This window comes from Sebastes fasciatus, chromosome 16 (assembly GCF_043250625.1).
Source record: "Sebastes fasciatus isolate fSebFas1 chromosome 16, fSebFas1.pri, whole genome shotgun sequence".
NCBI classification, from domain to species: domain Eukaryota; kingdom Metazoa; phylum Chordata; class Actinopteri; order Perciformes; family Sebastidae; genus Sebastes; species Sebastes fasciatus.
In genome coordinates this window covers 12,754,276-12,778,348 of record NC_133810.1, presented here as the reverse complement: position 1 = coordinate 12,778,348, position 24,073 = coordinate 12,754,276, and the positions used below count along the sequence as shown (strand labels likewise).

The window sequence follows — 24,073 nt, the reverse complement described above, 5'->3', positions numbered from 1 at the left end:
AAATAAAAATGAACAACTTTTATAGGAGACTAAAAGAGTCTGTGTTTGTGTAGAAGCATATCTCAAAGAGGTAAAAAATATATATATATCTCGGTTGTTGTAAACCCGATGGGCTGTTTCCCTTGAATGGTTTTGATGTGTTTCTGTGGATGACTGCCAGGGCAAAAGGTAACCGCTGTCGAACCAAACAAGCTCCTGCTCATGTGTGACAGGGGAGGCCGAGTGGAAACAAACAACGCATCAAATGCAAACCTCTGACTCACTCGGACTTATTATTTTTATTCCACCCACTTAAAAAGGCAAAGCCGGCTATTTAACGAGGGATGTAAATCCAATTTTATTGAAGCACGACTCGACATCTTCATTCAGATAACACGGTTACTGTGTACAAGAGATTAAATGTGAGGATAAAAAGAAAAGAAATAACATTAAATTGTTTTTAACCTCAGCGGGGCTACATCTGCAAACACCTGTGTTACAGGTTGGACATCACATAATACTGCTGTGTATTCCTCGCCATTATCGCCGCCACACGTTGTATTGTGTTCCCCATTACTCCCTCCCTACCATGTCAACACACATATCTGTCAGCACAGCGAAATCTAGATACAATACATCGCCGCTCTGCGCTGCTATGGATAGCGGAGAGACTATGATGGCCTATCACTTCAGGGGGTTGTGGGGGAGGGCGGCAATCAGCCAATCAGATTACAACCTGAGTGATCCTGTTTGCATCTGCTTGTGTGCATGAGCAGCTGTGGTGTAACCCTGTGTGCACTGCGCATTGACCTTGGAGTCTCCCTGTGCCAGCACTCAGGATGTGACTCCACAAATAACTAGTGCCAAACATTGATTACCTCTAGCACACAACGCCGCACAGAGCACAGAGTAGAAAAAGGGACGGGGACAGAGATATTGGCTGCACAGTTAACAGTTATTTCCCCCTTCTCTCTCTGACTGACTGTCTTTCTCTCTCTGGCCATGCGCTTTGTTGCACTTTCCATTACTCGCAGGCATTGCAAATACGATATCGGTTGGTCAGTCAGTCGTACACTGTCAGGCTGTTTCAACAACTCTGTCATAAGGTATTTAAAAGCCACGCTTGGACAAAAGAAGTTAGTGAGGTCAAGTTTTTTTTTTGTCTTTTCAGTTAGCTTCTCCAAAGTAATCAGTAAAGCTGGAGGGTAACAGCATCCAGTCCATACAGAAACGGGTATGAACCCTCTTTGTGGGTCAGCTAATCTCAGTGTCCAGAACCCTAACAACACTTTGTGGCCATGTGAGGTCAGATAGATAAACAGGCAGCAGCCAACCACAACATATATTGTCTCCTCTTGACTTGAATTATCATTTCCTCTTTCAACTAACCTGCAATCCTTATATTTATATTTTAAGCTCCTGCTGGCAGTCATTCCAAGGTCCCCTACAATGTTTACAGCGGTGTCCTCTCTAATTTTAGGAAGGCAGGCATGGCGGTAATGGAAAGTGACACTATCTAGCCAGCACTCTTCTTCGCCAGAGGGCATTTCAAAGCTGTGGCTGTAGCAGTAGCCGCCCAGATGAAAAGTCCTGCGACCGAAATGTCCGATTATTTCCACATGTGCACAAGAAGCAGCATGATCGCCGGCATGCTCGAGTCTTCTTTTTTGTTTTTGTGGAGCAGTGGCACAACAAACAGCGGAGGATATGGTGGCTGTAGGCGCTGTTAGCACTTAAGGGAGGAAGCTTGATGCCATGTTAGCACTACCAGCAGCAGTGTTACTACAGGGTCTGGAAAGGTCACAGCTCTCTGGTCAGCGAGGTCTGCGGGGATTTCCACACATCGATCAGCAAGTGGGAAGACAAAGTAATGAGTTATGTACGGACATGTGTATAACTCAATGGAATCCCACTGCTATACTCTGATGTGCTACATTTTTGAATATTGTTGATTTAAGATTTAAGGTTTAGTAAAGCCAAGTCTAACTGGATAACCATTTGCTATAAATAACTCTTTGACATAAGTGACTGAATTGCTTTATATCCAGTCGGACATGAGAGAAACATACCTCTTACTTTTCAGAAGGATCTGTTCACACGCACAATGTCACTACTGATACCAGTTGTCACCAAAACATATTTAGAAATACCAGTCTATCGCTTTCTATTGTGTACATAAGTAATTTTCTCATATGAACATATTGGAAATACGCAGCCCGTCCGCACTTCCAATGGCGTAAATTACCAGCGCTTTGTCACGCCCATCGGCGTATGATACCAACACACAAGGCACCATTTAGCACATGTACAAAACACACTGGGCTTTCAATTAACTACAATGTAAACCCATCCGCGGCAACAGTAAACTGTTCGTTTAGCTGTTCGTGTCCCATGCGTTTCACTTTCACAACATTAAGTTTCATTATCACTTTACAAATGTAGCAATTTCAAACCAAACCATGTTGTTTTTTCCTAAACCTAACTAAGTATTTGTGTTGCCTAAACCTCAGCAAGTGTTTTAGTTTGAATTCACAACATTGCGCACGTGTTTGCAACTATAAAGCGACGCAAAGGGATCTGACAAAGCCTCAGTATGCGACGAGTTGGGATGACAACGTGTTGGAATTCCGGACAACGTCCAGAGAATCCGCGCCGGACATTGTCCTGAGTTAACCCTTTCACACATGTACCACACAACAGAAGATTGTCCGTGTCAGACATGTTCTTACCTACTGGAAATACGCCGTTTGGTCTGGCGCCTGGGTAGAATGTGCAGGAGGCAGAACAAGACACGGATTACACCGCGGTCACATAGCCGGTTCGTAATTTGGTCATACACATTCGTGTCTCTTGATGTTCTTTGAATTTGTCTGACGATTAGGGATTAGGTGGTGTTGAGACCGACAATTTATTTCAATGAGACCGCTGTGTTGGCACAGCAGGGGTCCTGATGCAGAGGCTCATGCAAAGGAATAGAAAAAAGGAACATTATATGACAACGTTGGCCAAGAAAATACATGGATGCCAAAAAGTTCCTGTAAACTTGTAACTTAAACACTGTGCTTCTACCGTTCACCTTGCACAGACGGGATGAATGATTGGCGCTGTGGTGTATTTCTAGAGTTGTTTAATCCTGCCTCATGGGATAAAACTGGATGGTTTACTGAACACACCCACAGCATTGCAGACCCCTGTGTGTTTTTGTTCACACTGTGCTGTTTTTCTTTTTTTCGTCTGAACATGAACCAAACCATCAATCCAATTAAGTTTTCACACCTGGTTATTTCACAGTGGAGGCTGGAGTCTACCCATATCCTAAACAACAGGTTGCCAGTCTATGCCCAAGATACCTTCAATCTTCTCTTTTCTTGCTCCTTGAAAAAAATATATCAGTTTTTATGATAAGAACTTTACTTTTTTTTTAGGACAGACATGGAGTGCTTGTCCATTTTGGAAGAGGTTGACTAACCCTTTGGACAATGGTGGAAATAATGAACAAAATGTAAGGAGATTCAAACCTGAAACCATCTTGCTGTGTAGCAACAGTGCTAACCAATGGGGCTCTACTGCCCTACATCAATCCAGTGTGTTTTTTTGTGATATTCATCTTTTCTTTGTTTACAGTTGGAGAACGGGGTTAGGTTATGGTAAGCCTGAGGGCAAAAAGAACTGGCCCTTGTATGCATACACAAACATACCCAAAATTGATATGTTCATACATTTTGAAAAACATTCATTCCCTTGAATATTTGACGGCACGGGGCCAATAGCCCAGCTCACTCCAATTTAATTAAATTTATACCTCCTAGTTCTACAAGTTAATTAAAAACATATTTGCTCAAGAGCTATTTTCTCACAAGAAAGCTATCATCCCACAAGACTGCAAACTCCACACAAACCAGCATCCTTTTTTCCCATGGAGGATTTTAAAAGCAATCAAGGAAGGGGTTGCAGAGAGAAGTGATTGGATCAGTGAAAAGGCAGTGGAAAAAACATGGCAAAAGTCACCGACTATGACACGGCAAATAGAAAGGCAAACCGTTTGTTGTGCTTGACTCCAACCTTTGTCAGAGTAAGAGACATTTTCACAGTGAGATATGTTATTAGGATGTGGTTCTCAGCAGAGGCAGGATGGAGAGACAGATTGTCTGCCCCTGTATGCTGGAAGGCCCTCGAGAAAGGACAGAAACAGACAAAAAAAAAAATGGTTTTAAGTTGTGTAACATTTTTCCCCCATAGTGCTCATCTTGCCCTGTCCTTATGCTCAACTTAACCGCTACCCTGAGGGGAAATCCACCAAATGACTGACCTTTTTTTTAAAGGAATGTTCGTCTAAAATTTAATTTTCAACTAAAATCTTCCAATTGATTGTTCCTACAATCTATTCTGGTGACTGTTTCAGGCTTTTTTATCTGTCTGTAGTAGCATAAAAATAGTCTCATTTAATGGTAATTGCCAGAGGAACTAGAAATGGCTGTATAGCTGTGTGAGCTGGTGGGGGAGACTCTTGGCTGCTACAATCTGCAAATGGAGACTGGCGAAGGCGTCAGTCGGCAACTTTCAATCGGCTGACTTCCTATTGGCTCCTCGCACACTTGAATGGGATAAAATAATGTAATCATATGGCTCTTATAGGCTTTTAAAATGTTGTTGGACAGAATGGATCACAATTCTGAGTCCTTTTGAGGGGTTTGTGACGCTCAGAAAAAAAAAATGTATTCACTGTATTACAGCTGTGACTTTTCCAATGTTTGTTTATGGGAAAAATGGTCTTTGGGCCAGCGTGCATCATGCTATGAACCCAGAAGTTGGTTTTGTTTTTTTGCTACCAGAAGTGACACAAGAGGGTGGAGCTAAACTAGCAATTGAGACCATAAATTCATGTTTACAATGTTACTGAGGTTATAAAAAAAGTGAGAAGTAGGGTCATTTTCTCATAGACATCTATACAATCAGACTTCTTTTTGCAACCAGAGGAGTCGCCCCCTGCTGGCTATTATAGAAAGAATGCAAGTTTAAGGCACTTCCTCATTGACTTCACTTTTCAGACCCAGAGGTTGCCCACTGGTGATAACAGTACTTTCCGTTGTGCAAAAAGTCTCCCCATTGGTTGATATGCTTTCAGTTTTTTCCATGCTGTTTCTCTTTTTTTTTCTACAGTATTTTTTACCACACTCCTGTACAACATTTATTACTCCTAATGTAAGTTTTTGTGGGTCCTTTTTTTAATGTAATTCTTGAGTAACAATACATGGAGGACGCTTCAGATTTGGAAAAAACAAATGTGTTTCAGGAAGGTCCCTGGTTCATCTTCACTAATGACGGTCCTGAGGGGAAGAAACAGAGGCAATGAGGCAAAACCGGCGTCTAGAGGATTGTTGATAAAAGCAATCACACCACTGTGTGATGGTGCCCCACTGAAACAAATGAAAGAGACACACCTGTAACCCTGGTAGACTGGGATGCACAGATAATTGAAATGTCACACAGCCACTCTATGCTCTTGGGCATAGGTTTTATTTCAGTGTATTGTGTCCTACATTAACCACACAAGATTCCCTTTAACAATATCACTCAGTACTAATGTAATAGAATGTCACATCAAGAAAAAACACAGCGTTACAAATTTCTCCAGTAAATTAAAGGCATTGAAATAGTCGCCAATGGAACAAGCACACACAATCCATAATATGGAAAAAAAACTCTAGCTTCATGCTATTTTAAGGTCCCCTTGGGGACAAGAAGAGTGAAGAAAAAGGAGAAATGCACTACCGAATCTTCGATGGATGATGAAAAGCCCGATCTGACTGGGGAAGACACCTGGCGGGGCTTTTATGATGTATGGAAGCGGACCACAGGTCACAATACGCCAACGAGCACCATCTCTGTGATTTGCAAAGCATATTTCTCCTCTCAAAAGATCCTGGAGGAGACGTAGAGGAGGAAAACCTATAGAGGAGGGGAGAGCGGTGTAAGAGAGATGATCACAAGTAGAAAAGGTCAAAATAGACTGTAGGAAACAAGGATGAGCAATGAGAGGAAATGAGAAGGTAAAAGCTTCCCGCTGCTTTCAAGGACAAAGGGGAGAGTTGAAATTCAACATATGGAGCTATTAATATGGCAGAAACTGCCTCCTTTGAGGGTTGTTGAGATGAACAATGCTGTACTAAGTTCTTATCTTGAGAGTGTAAACAAATACTGCTTACACCACATGACAAAGCTACTTGTTAAATCTTGATATGGGCCACCGGCTACATAAAGATAAGATAAGCTATACTTTATTGTTCCCAAAGGGGAATTTTGCTTGGGGCAATAGTTTAGCACACAATTGCAATAAGTTTAAAACAACCAACAAGACAGTACAGTGGTGCACCAAAGACACAGTAATATATGTGAAATATTGCACATGCACTTAGAGGTAAAAAATATGTATATATACTGTATATATACTGTAATGTAATACTATTAAAAAAGCTTACTTATCTAGAAATAACATATGACCAATTGTGTGTAGGAATTCAAGTCATGACCGTGACTGGCCACATCTATGCCCCTTTGCCAATTCTGACACTTTATATTCTGGAGTCCGTTATTGGTGGAGAACTCTGACTTGCCCTGGAAACACTGTGTGAAGTGTGCACCGCTTCCTTCATACATTAAACTAATTGGCCATGTGTTTATGTACCACCTGGGGTGACTTCTTGAACAACAAAGAAAGCCTGTGGAATCATTATTTAGATGAAGTGTTTCTCAGCTGCACCCTAATGATCCTACGTAAGCACATTTATCCATGTTAGTTTTCTTTATATATTAAAACTTAAGATGTTGCTCTAGACCAATTTAAAGGGGAGCATGACCTAAATTAAGAATTCCAATTTGTTATTCCCATGGCCTAATGTAGGAAAGTTCAATCAATATTTGTGAACATGAGCTATACTCTCTCTCTCAAAGCCAGAAACCAGAGTCTCAAACTTTGTGATGTCATCAAGTATAAAGTCTGGAGCTGCTCCATAGGCAATGAATGGGAGACTGATTTTGTGGACGCACAGAATGTTTTCTTTTATATACCATGTTGCAACCCAGCTCATTAGGGGAAAGGGAGGCAACATAAAACCAGATTTTCTCGGTAAAGTAAAGTTATTTCATTCACAAAGAGCTTAGATAATTCCAACAACAAAAGGAGACGAGGTACACTAAAAGATGCGGGCTGGTGGGTGCTGTTCAAAACAAAGAAACAAGTTGAACAAAAAGAGGACTCTTAAATTAAAAGCTACAAATCTAACTTACTCTAAAGAAACTAAAACCTCACTAATTAACCCTACGTGTCAAAACAGCACCCCTGCATACTAGTGAATCTAAACAACCTTATATGTGTTAATTGAATCGGTTCTTTTATGTGAACATACACATTCATTTCTCTATAATGTCAAACTTTACCTCCATGATAGAATCAAGTCAAGTCAATTTTATTTATCTAACCCAATTTCACAAATCACAAATTGGCCTCGAGGGGCTTTACAATCCGTACAGCATACGACACACCCTCTATCCTTAGAATATAGATTCAGAAATGGAAAAAGTCAAGACCTAAAGAGTAAACATGTTCAAAACCTCAGGAAGAGCAAAAGAGAAGGGATCAAGTCTACAAGTCTGTGAGCACTGAACAGTATGTGTTTTGATTTCACATTAATTGCATCAGTACAATAATTATTCAGTTTAAACTGTAAAACACACTGCCAAAAAATTTATATTTTTGTCAAGGCAATTTCAAGGATTTTGCAGAATTAGAGCAGATAGGAGCAGTAATTTTGAATAGTGGCTTTTGCAGCAAATGCATTAAAATTAATTATAATTTGCCCTTTATGAACCTCATGCAATATGCTTTTATCTTTATGTGGAGCTCTTTCGAATGTGCATTTTTTTTTCCATAGAGACCATGGGTCCAAATGGGCCACTGGTGCTCCTCCACAGTTTGATCTGACAGCTGATCCCAGTGGCCGCACGAAACATATGACAGGATATCTCAGCACGCATGCACACACAATCATAAATTAGGCTTACAGCCTATAGGTCTTATTTTTACAGTATGTGCACCACAGTGAGGCTGCAACAGACTAAATACGTATACGCTCCACTGCATTTACATGCTTACAAACACACATAAGCGCACACACGTACATTGTTTAGCATTCCTGAGGACATTTTAATTTGCATAAATTAAATGGATGCTTACTTGAGCTTTAACCTATGGTGCAAAGTAGATGCATGTTCTTTCTGCTGCTGCTAACCATGACCTTCTTATGTAAATCATGACTGGGAATACCAATTTGGTCCCCAGTAAGACAAAACAAATAAAAAAGACATAAGCAAATAAACATGTTAATCACTTCAGTCTTACATCACATTGATCCCGTTTAGAAAAAAGCATTGAGCCCTCTCAGTCACCATAGATGCTCCCAATAATCTGGTTTGTTGTTCAAAATGTGTCCCAATTCACAACAACACACACAAAAATGCATAGGATTACAGTAAAATATTCATTGTATACTCCCAAACGTGGATCTCTTTGCATAAAAAAACCACACAAGAAGAGATTTAAATAAAAAAACAAATGCCTTAACTGGATTTTATATATATTTATATATCTGTCAAGTTTTATTTTATTTCTAGCTCCTGCATGTATTTCAGAGAGGCTCTCTTTATCTTCCTGACTGCGGCTGGCCTGAGTGTGTATACGGAGCAGAGCGAATACAGCTCATTCATCATCCCTGTTACCTGTTCAGCTAATGAACCTAAGCCTGGCTGCACCTCGGGGACAAGAGAGGTGGTCAGAGGTCGCACCTCCCAGATACACTCAACCCTCAGATGACACAGTAGCAGTCCACAGTTTACTACAAACTGGACTACAGCAAATTCACATCTCTAGCTGTGCTCCTTCACATATGGATTTCCTTCATATTTTTTGAAGTTCCTTGTCTTTGCCCTCTATTACGTGACATTGAAATTTTGATACTGCATGTCTTAATTTGAAAGGAAGTTAATATTGTGGTTCAGCGATAAAACTGCACCTACACTTCATTTTGCACTGCTTGCTCTCGCCCGTTCTCTCTCCTCTCTCCGATCCAATTTATCCCCTTTCCCCATTCCCTCTCTTGTTCATTTCGCAGGCACAAAATCGCTTCACTGAGACCTACATACCCAAATCACTTAAAGTCATGCTGATCCAACCCCGGACTGTTGGCTTGTTTCAGTTTCTCAGGGTTGCAAAGTCAGTTGGATAAACACTCATGCACTCCAAGCGGATAGAATATTTGGGGGGTATTATTCTGAACTCAAAATGAAAGTAAAATACCATGAATCAAATCCAGGATCAGTCTATTCCCCAGAATCCAATAAGTAAGAATACATTACAAGGACATTCTGTATGTCATGAGCATATCAGACTTGTCACATGTCATTTGTACGCCACTTTTCGCATGTCATTTGTGCACCACGCAACAAAACTGCGGTAATGTCTGCAGTTTGTTAGGTTTAGGAAAAAACGTCATGGTTGGGCTTAAAATAAGTACGTAAACTAAGTAAAATATCTACGGAAACAACGTAACAGAGGTACGGAAAACATGTCACCAACGTCACTAACGTAACTTTACGAGAAAAACACTAGTCTCCTGGTTGAAATGGGTTTGTTGGACCCATCCACCTCCTCTCCTGCCCACCGCAAGTGGTCTATCTTACTTTTTATTCTACTTCACTTGCTCTGAGCGTAGCATATTTACACGGATGCGTTTACATTGCAGTCAGTACAGACTACATGGTGTACAAATGACACGGCGTTCTTATTGCACACTAAATGCCTTGTAAATTATCATGTCATTTGCCACACCTTTTCATTCGACCGGGCTGAACAGGCAGCCTCATGAAGCCGCCGCTCTGTGTGTGTGTGTTTTGCTGAGCACGTCATTTACATACTCTTCTCCGACTGGACAGTTGTGTTCTGACGTATAGCCGCCACACTACACACGAGCACGTTCATTTCTTGTTGTATGGTTTGTTTCCCCCGAGTACACAACAGCTTTGTTTGTGGTCTTTTTGTAACGCACTACGCATTGTTGAAATTTTTAATTAACAACAATGGCGCCCGAGCATAATTCACCTATCTTTGCACTGTGGGAGGACACTGGCACAGTGTTGCAGTAGTTGGCACTGTTGCTTCACATTAACAAGTACAGAGTCCATCTCTTCATTCCTCAACACTGGCACTTTATGAACTAAAAAAACACTAATTCCCTAAAACACAATGACTGAAATGGCTTAAGAGAGACGTCATGTGCCGTTACGTCAAACCACAACTCTCCCTCTCTCTCCTCTGCGTGTTTTTTAAGTGGGCATGCTTTACCGTGTTCAGAGACAATTAATCCGGCCCAGAACAGGTGCTGCAGCTGGCAGTTAGTCCCTGTCCACCTCCAACCAGCCGGCCAAGCCACCACCACACCCCACGTCACAGTGTTGCTCAGCAAACACAACAGTTTCTTATTTTTTAACCTGTCACTTTGAGAATGAGATGTTCAGAGTTTAAACACCCGGATCAGCCCAGATGTCAATCATGTACATTGTTTGGGGACACGCCAGGTCTTGCCAGCACATAATGTTTTTTTTCTGTGACAGCAAAATAACATCACAATAAAAACACACTTAGTCACAGATATGGCCTTATTTTGGGAGATATTGGTTAATGCTAATAAAATCAATGTATTTCTTAAAGCTGTCAATCGATTCAAATGTCTATTTGCGATTAATCACATGATTGTCCATACATAATTTCAAATTAATGTACCTTAAAGGGAGATTTGTCAAGTATATAATACTCTTATCAACATGGGAGTGGGCAAATATGCTTGCTTTCTGCAAATGTATGTATATATTTATTATTGGAAATCAATTAACAACACAGAACAATGACAAATATTGTCCAGAAACCCTCACAGGTACTGCATTTAGCATACAAAAAACATGCTCAAATCATAACATGGCAAACTCAAGCTCAACATGTAACAATAGCTGTCGGTGTATCAGTGTGCTGACTTGACTATGACTTGCCCCAAACTGCATGTGATTATCATAAAGTGGGCATGTCTGTAATGGGGAGTCTTGTGGGTTAAAGCATCTTTGAGTCCTTGAAAAGCGCTATATAAGTTGAATTTATTATTATTGTGGATATCCATCCTCGCCAAAATTTAGCATAAGTTTGGAGCGTTATTTAGCCACCTTCACGACAAGCTCGTATGAACATGGTTTGTACCAGTTGATAGGTTTTCTAGTTTCATATGATGCCAGTATCTTCACTCTAGCTTTAAAACGTCAACCTAAAACCCGCAAGTTGTGTTAATGCGTCAAAGAAATTACAATAATTAACATGTTATTATCGCATTCAATTTGATAGCCTTCATTTTTTTTTTATCTTAGATGATAGCAAAAGGTGCTCAAATTTGACTGCCCACTACAGAATATTGGATAAAAATAGGCTTATACAACTGATGAAACATATTCCAGTATGAAGAAATTGGGTCAAGACTAGTGGAACAGCTAGAAAATGTGACAGCAATTCAGCTCTCTATAACTTTCTTTGCCTGTAGACGCCTTCTTCCAATTGGATAGTCTTATTACCTATATGCATTCAGTTAATAATGTACTATGTGAACGTAGGTTGACTTCATAGGGTTAATGGAAATGTGCAAAACCACCCGACCACGTCGTCCTCATCCTTCCCTTGACCTACTTCCTGCCGCTGAGCACCGTCTCCCAACGAGGACCTAACCAGCATAATGAGAGAGGTCATACACCAGGTGGTCGAAGGGGACACATGACAAATTGATCGCATGTACTTTTGCTTAAAATAGGGTTGAACGGAATAGTAATAAGCTTGTGGGATTCATTCCACTGAGACTCGCTGGACCTTTCATGTGTCTCCCATCTGTTGTGTATGATACAGCCCAGTAACATGCCGCAGCGCCAAATGGCCATCCAGTTTCTCGCCGCACGACATTGGAGGGGGATTGGTTGCTGGAAATTAGTTCTTCTGACTTGTTCTTGGACAGAGAATGAGCAGATAATGTGAGGAATGTCACTGATGGTTTTGTGAGGAGAGTCGTATACAGCACGTTGTTAGCTAGAGGTTTTATGAGAACGTATTTCTTGCATGGATGAATGCATTTTATTGCATATTGAGTTAATTGCCTGCAAAGATCAAGTGTTTTCCCCAACAGAAACAGCATCACCATCAGTGTAGTACGAATACAAAATAGCTTCAATACACAGAGGAGAGGAGGATATTTTCCAGAGACAAACAGTGTTTGGGCACCATTCACTTTTCACTTTCAACCCCACTTCTTCTTCAGCCTCTGGATGCTGTTACAGGTCTACTGACTGAATGAACTAAGGAACGTTTATTTTCACTCTGGATTTCAAGGAAATCTGTCACGAAAGGGTAATTTGTTTTGTTTAACCCTTTGAACTCTGCAACAGAAATGGTCCGGACCACCAGTGCCTACATTGGTATTTTTGTCTTATTGTGATGTCATTTCTTGGAGAATCTTCAAATGCTTCATATCTCTAAAATCTGTACAACCTAAAATACACCATAATAAATCGACAAGAGTATTGACATTGTTTTTTCAACTTTGGCTGTCCACTGCAGAATATTGGATAAAAACAGGCTTATACAACTGATGAAACAAAGTCTAGTAGGGAAGAAATTGGTATTGACATTGTCAATACATGTCTTTGGCGTTTCTACTATTTTGATATACCCTTCCTCCTTCATCATTTTTAAGTTGGTCTCTTGTGTGCACTTACACTTTCAGGGCAGGTAGATATATATAGAGGCCCATGCCCTATGATAGCAGGGAGGGCACTGCAAAAAAATCTGTTCAAAAATGCCAGCCATAAAGACTTTTTGGCTAGATGAGGACCATTTAGTATAATTTCCTCAGTCAGATGATTCACAGGAAACTTGTGGAAACATTTAGATGTGGCATTTGAAAAGGGCACTTTGACACCCAAGACAGAAAGGGCAGGAGCAGCTGCCCACTTTGCCACCATCCTGTGGACACCACAGGAATGAGCTGACTCCCCATAAGTCCTCGAAATGTATGGTGCTATCATTCCTACACGGAGATGTCACTCTTGAAATTGTAACTGATTGTAAGTAAAGTTAGACAGCGATATGAGGATGGGACCGAATGAGAGAGAAGACAGGAAGGGAGACGGGAAAGTGATGAAGGGACTTAATGAACCTTTCTGTAAAAGACGGAAGGTCTACGCCTCAAATAAAAGCAGTGAGAGAATGAGAAGAAGGTCATGTCTCCTAATAGGAGGACCTTTAAAGGTGCTAAATTCGAAATTCAGAGCATATCTATGATTGAGGGATTGCCTCAAGCCCTCAGGAAGAGCTCCAGGCTTAGAAAAATGTTTTACATAGTGGCCAAACGGGGGAATTACAACTTCTGTGTCCGTCACGTCCTTATTTAAATCGGCACACACAGCCGGCTATGTAAACACAGAGAAAAACTTGGATTACAACATACACAGAGTGAGAGCGACTTCACTCTCTGCTCTGGATGCCATTACTCGACTATATCTTTACATAGCAAATTGTTCGCTGCTATATTAATGCCCTGAATTTTCGAATTTAGCACCTTTAACTATATGCAAATGGTTGATGCCTGAACAAAAAGGAGGAGGAAAACCTTTAAAGATATTGTCTTCCCATTAGCAGATGTGGATTGTTACTGTAGCGCCACTGCCTTCAGGATGTATTCAAAAACCCTTATCGAGTTATACCAGGGCTCAGATTTGCAATAAAGCACATTTGGCTGCCAAATGCAGTTTCCCTGGATACGCCTCTCATCTTGGCACAATTCGGAGTTCCCCTTTTCTCCTTTGTAGAGTTGCTGAAGCTTGGTCAAACTGGATGAGTAATATCTGTGCACAGCTATCACTGTAGTGATTGATTTTCAATGAAGTCTGAACTCCAGCCTGACCACTCAAGGACTTTAATATGTTGCTGTTTTCAAAACGATTTTAGTTGTTTATTGAGCTGTGTGCTTGGGGTCGTTGTTCTATTATAGCATAAATGTTTCATTGTTAGCATAAAAGTATCAACGGATACCGATCACCCATCTATTTGAAGCCTTCTATTTATCATGTAGGATTATTTATCTGTTTAACTATTCTTAACAGCATTGAATATTAAGTATTTAAATCAAGAGATGAGATCATGACAAACGTATTAACTGTTTATTTATTGGCAGGCAGCATGTGCAACATATTCTACTCTCTCTCTCTCTCTGACCCAACCGATGGATTATAGAAAAACTGTGCCAAATTTAAGATTTACCAGTATGTCCCTTGATAATATGCGGAAGCAGTCGTCACTAAGGTCTCTTATGTCAGTGAAGGAATGAAAACATGGTTCTGTAAAATGTCATCCGTTTCACTAGAGTAGATGTACTGGTGTACGTCAGCCCAAAGAAAAGGAGTAAAGAGAGAGGGAGATAGTCGGCAAGATAGACCAGGGTGACTGGGAGGGCAAGACTACAGAAAGACAGAGATAGAGTCAGTCTAAGAACATCCAAGCAGTGCTTTAATTTCCCAGGGGGCCCTCACTGGGATCATGTGGTCCCCAGTGACCCGGTCTGGGCTGAGGAGAACTCTGACCAAATGAAAGTAAATGGAAACCCCAGTGTGACAAGCAGGCCAATTAAGGCTTAATCCACAGTCCCAGATGACCTCTGACAGGTCAGCCTGTACGTGAGAATGGAGGGGAGCCAGCATGTTGGATGCTGCTACTGGACCCCTTTGTGTATAGCGCTGTATACAACTGTATCCATGAGTGTTGAGATGTGTGTTTTCTGTGAATCCAATTTGAGAAATTATTCAGTATCTTAAATGATCATGCATATGTAACACTCTCCCTCTTAGGCAACACGTTGTTTTAAATTACAACCTTTTGTCAAGAGCCCGAAGCTCGGTGATAAATATATAGATTGACTTGAATAAGCCTCCAAGCTGTAATTAAGCTCATGAAAGGCTATAAGCAATCAGATCAGCGCACGAGCTTGTCTTAATTAACATAATGCCCTGTGCAAAAGGGTCCACATCACATCTAGAGTTCAACTCTATTCATAAAATGTGAGAGGCAGTCCACACAGAGAGAGTCTCAAAGTGCAGACCAGCGATTAGTTTTCTTCAGCGCCTCAATAAACTGGATAGATTGCCTGGGAAGCAAACACAACATATAAATTACCTCTCAAAATAGGACTACCGCTCCCTGTGATCTGTCTTCATTTTTTATGCCTGGTCTGCAGGATTAATGATGGGGTTTTCGAGCAGATGCTATTGTTGTCTTTGTTTAAAGGAAACACCAGGATGAATTGCTGAGTTACGGAACTACTAAAGTTTTATAAAAGCACCAATCACCATATGTGTGTCAACGCACCATTTATCTTTTCCTCGGAGGAGTGCAATTTTATTTCTGTATATTTTAGAAGTGTCATAAAGCTAAGTGAAATCAGCTCTATAGGTAAGTGATTGAAAACTTGGCGAACACAAAGAGCTTTCAGCAGAATGGCGATTCTGATAGGATTAAGTTCACTGGGAGGTCACACATTTACATTTTTACAGAACTACTTAGTAGCGCTTAAGCCATCTTGATTAGCCGTGTCTGAGTTTTGTCACCTTCAACTCATGAAAAAAGTTCAAGCCAAGAACAATTTAAGTGAGATCTAATCATTTTAGTCGATTCGTGACACACATCGCAGTACGAACCACTAGACTTGAACGTTTACTGTTGCCGCGGATGGATTTATATTGTAGTAAAAGGAAAGCCCAGAGCGTCTCATAAGGCGCCAAAGGGTGCCTTATGCAGCGCTATCACTCGCCGACAGCCGTGACAAAGCCTCTGTATTTCACGCCGCGGTAATGAGAACGGGCTGGTTAATCACGTGTTTACTACAACCGTAGTGGAGCGTCATAGTTTGACGTGCTAGGCTACCCAGTGTGACATGAGCGTTTAGCTCAAACAGAGCGTCACAGAGCTGCTAACAAGGCTGTCAGCTCTTCGTCGTTAGATGTCTGTCATTTAAATTCCACCATTTAACATCTTTAGATAGATACAGGCCCTTCCGATTTAGGACAGCATCACCCCTTAGCAGTCAAGAAGCTGATCTGCAGTGAGGTCTGCCAGACTGAATGATAGATTCAAATATGAAAATACAACCTTGAAAGCCAAAGCCAATTGTCTAGCTGATCAGCATCAACCAGACAATTGGTTTTGTTGTTGAACTAAGGAATGACACTGATTTATTCTTGCTTTGTTTTTGATTACCACTTCAGCTGGAAGTGTTAAAGTTGTTAAAGCAGTGTGGCATTATGAAAAGCAACGGCAGAGAGGGAAAGAAAAAAAACATGATCTGTCTTCACTGCATGCAATCACAGTCTCGTGTTGTTTGTAGTGCAAATGCAGCATTAGTACATAATGGGGGGTGGGGCATCAAAAGGGAAACCCATGAGTTACAACATATTTGTGACCTTAACACATTCCTGAGATCGTATCATCTTAACTAAACACATCCAATCATGTCAAATATCTGTATTCAGGGAATACGACACATGGCTTCAGGAGTCCACAGAGACTATGCTCACTGAACAGCTAATTTGTTTTCACATTTGTTGTTGTTTAATGTTGTGCCAAAACAACAGTTGATTAATATTAATAACTTGTCTAACATGTTGCTGAAAGTAATCAGTTACTGTGTGAATGGTGTTATTTATTAACCGGATCCATTACGCCACCAGGCTCTCGCTGCCAACTTGTGCTGATCTTGTCATTCCTCTGTGGTTTGAAAAGAAGCCAAGCACTAAATTAACATTAGTGGCTGTAGAATTAAAATTTAAGAAATGACAATCCGCCGAAATGGTTTTCCAAGGAGACTTTTAAAAGCCTGTTGACATGCAATGGATTACAATTAAATTTGTTTTTGCGGTTTTTGGTACGTTTAATTATGTTTCCATCAAACTCCTGACAGTGTAAGACTTGTCATTTGATTCATAATGTGAAGGATTTTAGAGAGGAAAATGCATTAATGCATTTATTGTCATCGGAGCTGCCACTCATGGACTCACCAAAAGTAGTAGTTACGCACGGTGTACACCTCTTGCGCTTCTTTTGGACATGTAAGGGACGGCATGTCATTATACGCTCGTTACATGCATAGTGTCCTTTCAAAATAAATATCCGTTTTCACAGGAAGTTAGGTTTCGGCAACAGAAGTTAGGGTTAGGAAATGGTCTTGGTTGATCTTAACTACACTGACTAGTGACCCATGTGACTCAGGGGACTGACAATACCAACGAGTCATGTGACTAATGACTGACCCCACAAAATAAGTCAATGTTACTTTTAGTTTCACGCGGGACACGAACACCGGTCTCCTGGTTGAAAGTGTTATGTTTGCTTGACCCATCCACCTGCACCTCCCGCCTCTCGACTCTCACGTCATTAATACTACATCACTTGCTGGGTGGGTTTACATTGGATTTAGTTCAAAGCCTGGTTCATCACATACCCAATTGGTGGTATTTGAGGAGTTGGGAGTGAGACCGGGTTTGCATCACATAGCCTGGCACGGCGGCCACATTACAGCATCACATAGCCTGGCACGGCGGTCACATTATAGCCTCACATAGCCTGGCACGGCGGCCACATTACAGCATCACATAGCCTGGCACGGCGGTCACATTATAGCCTCACATAGCCTGGCACAGCGGCCACATTATAGCATCACATAGCCTGGCACGGCGGCCACATTATAGCATCACATAGCCTGGTTTGGCGGCCACATTCTAGCCTCACATAGCCTTGCACAGCGGCCACATTATAGCCTCACATAGCCTGGCACAGCGGCCACATTATAGCATCACATAGCCTGGCACAGCGGCCACATTATAGCATCACATAGCCTGGCACGGCGGCCACACTAAAGCATCACATAGCCTGGCGAGGTGGCCACATTATAGCATCACATAGCCTGGCACGGCCGTCACATTACAGCATCACATAGCATGGCACGGCGGCTACATTAATAGAATCACATAGCCTGGCACGGCGGCCACATGAGCCACATGTACGCACACACACAGCATAAAATTGTCCACCCGACAAAAACTATACCCAATAAACATAAACCCAGGAAATCCACTACAGTCCAAAATTGTAAATGAGCTTACTTTTGATGACCTCAGCAGGAGACGACGGGGCTGGTTGTTGAACACTGAAATGGAGAGCGGGGACAAAGAGTTCAGTCTGTCATGATGCCAGGTTTTATCCAACTGACAGGTGGAAAGAGTATTTCAAAAGTGCAGCTTGTTATGGGTAGAGTGATAAGGGGCCACATACATATGCGTTATTACTTAGCACTTGTTGAGAAGAAACTGGCACAGGAGTAGGTCTTGGCTGAGATTGAGAATTATGGTTGAACTTGAGCAGAATTATCTTCCCCCCCATGCTCCTCCTGACGTATTTTTGTGACACATTTAAGCAAACGGCTTCGTTTCACCATGATTTTTTTTTTTAATCTTACATTAAAAGTAAGTAGGCTTCTGTTCCTCAATGCACAGGTGTTTCGGTTTAACGAGTGACAGCGTTATCTGACGACTTTCAGCCGAATGCATCCGTGTGCTCGTAGTAACTTTTATGTAAATGTTCGGCGTAGATAATAAACAGATGGGTATTTATTTGAAATTGTAAAATTCAAGGCTTTCTGTTTGGGTTTGAAACAGCTGCCATCACTACGAGCAACCACGACACAATCTGCTGAGAGACACACCAGTTAACATGGTTACTTGTTAAAGCGAAACACCGGCTATGAGCAAAAGAGGAGGGGCTGCTCGCAATCTGGCATTTGCAAAATGCACTACCACTCAGAAAAATCTGACCGGGTACTCTTAACAAGAAGAAAGAATTGTTTTATATGTATTGGTCTTAGTCAGATAATTGAACGGCTTTATTGACTTCCATTCACTGGATGATCCAGCTAAAAAAAAAAGCCTTCTGATCGGTTGGACCCAGGCCCACCTAGGCCCTCCCACAGATATGCGGCTGTGTCAAAGGACGAAAATGGAATACAGCAATGTTAAATGTTTCTGTGTGTCAAGAGACTTGCTGGAAATAAACACCTGAGGGTTTTCTGACCATGCCAAAATGGAAATTTTAAAAAGGTTTCAAAAATGTGACCTGAGGGTTTTTTTTTTCCTGTCAGTATAGCATTTCAAAATCCTTTTCAACTTTCCATCACAGTTTCTTACATCACATTCTCGCATTTAACAAGGTTAAACAATTTCAACCCTAACTCTGATACTCTCACCACAGTTCTGTTGTTTTCTAAATTAAACCAAGCCATCCCCTGAGATTATGAGATTCACTGGGGCAGCTGACAATGACCTGTTCTTCAAAGAGCCTTTTAGTTGTAGGGAGATATTCATAGCTAAAAGGAAGAGCAATGACCCACAACTGTATGTAGACTATTTAAATCTCTGCTTTTCCTGCTTTAACCTCAAAGTGCTCTGATGTAACTTAACTAACATCCCACAGTGTATTAATATATTTTCACTGTTACGTAAACATTCAAAATGTGTCCCAGTTTATTTCCTGTTGCAATGTATATGAGGTTGCATCCGAAAATTCCATACTAACATGCTATTTAGTACACTAAAACAGTTTGTGATTTCTTAGTATGTCCAAAACCTTAGTATGAAACCAATAGTACGCAAACTGCATACTATTTCCAGCGAAATATTGCAGTATGTAAACGCTGGACACTACGGCGGCATAAATATCCCACAATGCAATGCAGTAGTGACAACTACGTTCATAACAGACGTTGACAGACAGCTCTGTAACATCATTAACCCATAAGTGTAAGTGTAAGATTTGACTTTGCTAGGTGTAATATATTTCTTAAATAGTTCAGACTTTGATTCTCATAAACCGTCGTTTTGGCCACATGAGGTTGGCACAGGTTACCATGGTTACCTGTCTCCAACCGGCAAGGAGGCTCTTAGGAAATGACGACATAAATTACTGCTCAGTGCGTCCGAAAAGATACAAACGACTGTTTATTCACACAAAAATATATTGAACGATAGTACACCTATTGGGTATGTAGTGCATATTACGCGATTTGGAACGAGACTTAAGCTGACAGGAAGTAAACATGAATTCAACCCAATGCAATTCCGTTGAAACAGTCTATATCAAAAGTAAAAGCATTACACCTTCTGTAAAATCTGGGGAAAACAGTCTTTTACGTTTGATCTAATGCTCCTAATGCTCCTTCCTTCTCTATAGGAAGTCCTGTACCAACCCTTATATATTTCAAGTGTAGTAAAAGGCCAAACAATTTAAACATGTATAAACCTGGAACACCATGTTTCAGTAAGAAATAGGTCAAAGGAGCCCGTTGACATTACATGCTGCAGTTTGTGGCTTTCCTCTTAGCTCAGACGGAGAATAACTAATATTTCAGCAGATTGATTAGACGGATGATAATAATGGTTGGTCCAGGGCACAGGAGAGGAAAACTCAGTTTATTTTTGGTTTAGTTTCTTCTGACAAGAGTCTTTTTGCAATAGGTTTAAGTGTCTGAATTGCAGTTTGACCCATTTTTTTATAATAATTATAAACATAAAGTAGCATCCCAAATAAATTCCAATAGAGACACCGAGCAGGTTTTGACTATACTGCTCACGAATCAATAATTCGCCTTTCAGAAGAAACCTCAAAGGGAAGATCTGGTTCATCCAATCCAATTTTCTGCCAATATGTGATTAAACTGTTATTTTAAAAGGTTATTTATCATCTTCACAACATAAACTGGATTAAGTTTCTTTCATTGAGCGTTGACCCCCTGTGATGAGAGCTTGATGATATTCATGAGCAGTGTATTCACAGCAACTTACCATTGTGGCCAAGTAGGTTAAGCCTGCTATGCACTCAATACATATTGCCACATGAAAAATAAATGGATTGAAATACATTTGCATTAACCTGAATGAGAAGCCTATAAAAAATCATGTATTATGCATGTAAGTTATTTCTACCAGCCTGTCTACTCCTTGTCCTCCGAAAGGATTTTGTGTGTGTGTGTGTGTGTGTGTGTGTGGGTGTGTGGGTGTGTGTGTTATTCAAGGGCTTCACTGGGACAAGACAGGCTATTACTGCTATTATACATTAATGTTTCACAACACCCAGAGTAATAGGAAACGCAGAGGGTGGTGAAAGGATGTAATAATGTGTGTGTGTGTGTGTGGATAGACAGAGAGAAAATGAAGAACGGCGTGGAAGGTAGAGAGAGAGAAGTTAAAAGCCTGAGGCGTCACACAGAGCACACAGATGCTTGTCGACGTTAGAAATAAACTTCTGATCCGCCCTGTTTTCCTTGTAGAACAGAAGTGTAGAACTCACTTTGCTTACTGATTTGCACGCCTTGTTCACAAGAGGGAATAACAAAGAAATTGACCTGAATAATGTTTTTTTTGCGGGGTTGTTTGAGAACTAGACATCTATCAGCAGACTGTTTGAATGGACAGGTTTGTTCTTTTGTTATAGAGCGGGAAGTTTACTTTAAAGGAATACTTCACCCACAAAATGACCATTTGAAGTTAGTTCTCACATTCACATACGTAACATATAATTTGAACTATGTACTTACCCCCAGCCCTGGGGTCTGAGCTTGGGGTGTCTTCCAGCTCACCGGGAAAACAGCTTTGTTCAATGAATTAGCCAAGACTCTGTCAAGTGTTAGCGTCACCCAACACAGCAGGAAGCAATACAGGTAGAGGTGGCTACTGCACTCTGCTTCAGCACTAGCACTGGCTGTCTACAGGAGGCAGCAGGCCTTCTCTCCTGAAGCAGGAACAACTAACCCCCTATTTAAGCTGTCTTTGTCGGCAGCCATGAAAAAAACAGTGAAAAACACTTTCCCTTTGCTAACGAATGTCGAGCCTCAGGACCGACATGCCACGCTCCAACTGCAAATGCAGCTTCTGTGTGAGACCAAGACTCTCTCACAGCACTCAGCAGTCAGTCACACCTGTATGTAATTCAGTCAATCAGGTGTAAAAGCTGAAAAGATCTCTCTATGAGGCCTTTACAAGCAGCGTGGTGTGCTGATCTTTGCATCCGTGATTAGTAACGTAAATGTTAACTTGAAAAAAAATCAATAATCCAATCTGCAACGTCTGTTTCACTGATGAAGAGCCAGCAGTAGCGTTACGTTATTGCTTTTTCTAAAACCACTGAAATACTGTAGGTTATTCTAACAACAACAACAGTCTAGCTCTATTTGTTAAGAAAGAGACACGCTGAATGGACAAGTGTGGATTGAAGAAAACAACACACAGGCTAGGAGGAGACAGCATCAAACAAGACAAATCTAAAAAAAATGTCTTCATGCTTTTGTAGATATTTTGATGATGAAATCACAACAAGGAAACTTAATGTCAAACTAACATTAAGTATGTAGTAAGATGAACCGCAACAAGCTTGATATGGTAATGATGTGAAGCTCTGTGTGAGAGTGATCCGTAGATTGTAGTGATTGACGGGGGAATACGCTTCACAGCCTTCTTTGTTGAGTTCTACAGCTTTGACTCTTCTTGTAAGTCGCATAGTGAATTAACATAAACGGCGATAATGATGGATTTGCAGGCTCTACTTTTTTTTTTATGTTTAGTGTTACGCAAATGCCAAGATAATCAGTTAGTTTGACAGCAGTGTGGGAAATTCATAAGAAAAAAATAAATTAGCAGCGACTTTCAGACCTTTATAAAAAAAGATTCATTAGTCATTTAATTAGAGAAAACTTTCCATCTTACTACATACTTCCTCTGGGCACGACTTTACAACTTTGGGATACTTCTCCCACCTTAGGGGTCACACCGCTGCTGGTGTCAATAAAACTCTTTTGATAAGGCAGCAGTGGAAGGAAATGTAATTCAGCTGGATCTTTACTGCTAGATTATCTCCTCTCACAGCTCATGCGCTGAGGTAATTGAATCAAGCGCCGCAAGAGCACCGCTAGCCTAGCTCAGCCTCCCCCTCCACCCACGACTCCTCACAGTCTCATCAATCAGGCTTAATCACCTCCACTTAAACAAGCCTCTCCTTTATACCCATGCTTAGTAGCTTCGTAAAGCAGGGAGTAAAAGAAATTACATTGATGTCGGGATGCTTAGTGATCCCCCCCCCCCCCGGCCGTTTGGTTGACATCTGTAGGGCTCAGTTGAAGGTTTGATATGTCATCTATAAGCCATGCAGGCTAGTGCAGGAAATCCATAAAGTGACTGAAAGTGGATTAGTGATCTGCACAAGCATGAAACTGAAACAAAAATACCCAATCCAATGTTTTATCATGGCCTTCTTCAATGAGGAGGACACAAAAAAAAGTTGTCTCATTAATAAACTCAATAAAATGTTATTCAATAAACTCAATAAGTCCACCACCGGCACAATAGTCCACATAATTGGCTTAAAATAGCCAATAACACTACACAAACTTCCAGCACCATACTAAAGGTTGTATGATAAATAATACTGATATAATAAACCATCTGCTTTACCTGTTAGTTGATGCTTGGGTTTTCTTTTCACAATATTAAACAGATGAACATGCAATCTCAATTTGATACCCTCTAATGCAGGGTTATGTAAAGGTATGGTCATGATAAAGTTCCAACAGTTAAAGGTACAGTATGTAGGATTTGGTGACATCTAGTGGTATGGTTACAAATTGCAACCAAACCACTAGATGTTAGATACCCCTCCGCTCAGTCCTCCCTTTCCAAGACTGGGGTAACGTGAGCCACCGAATGCAAAACCGTGGTAACAGCGTTCACCTCGCTCGGAGACCATCCTTAGCATAATAAAATTACTTTAGGAGCAACAGAAGTCAGACAGCGGCTGGCGGTACCGCGGTTTTGCACTCTGCAGCCCACGTTACCGCAGTTTCACAAGCATGTCGGAGAACTACGGCGACCT

The 24,073-nt window shown here is 41.0% G+C and overlaps 1 long non-coding RNA gene across 1 annotated transcript; it reads right to left on the bottom strand.

Annotated features, from left to right (window-relative positions):
- Positions 1-5,182: 5,182 nt before the first annotated feature.
- Positions 5,183-21,942, bottom strand: LOC141753045 (uncharacterized). The gene is made up of 3 exons (XR_012590381.1): positions 21,747-21,942; positions 5,752-5,928; positions 5,183-5,306 (listed from the first exon to the last, which is right to left on the bottom strand). It is a non-coding gene; the product is annotated as an uncharacterized LOC141753045 (long non-coding RNA).
- Between the last annotated feature and the right edge of the window lie 2,131 nt (positions 21,943-24,073).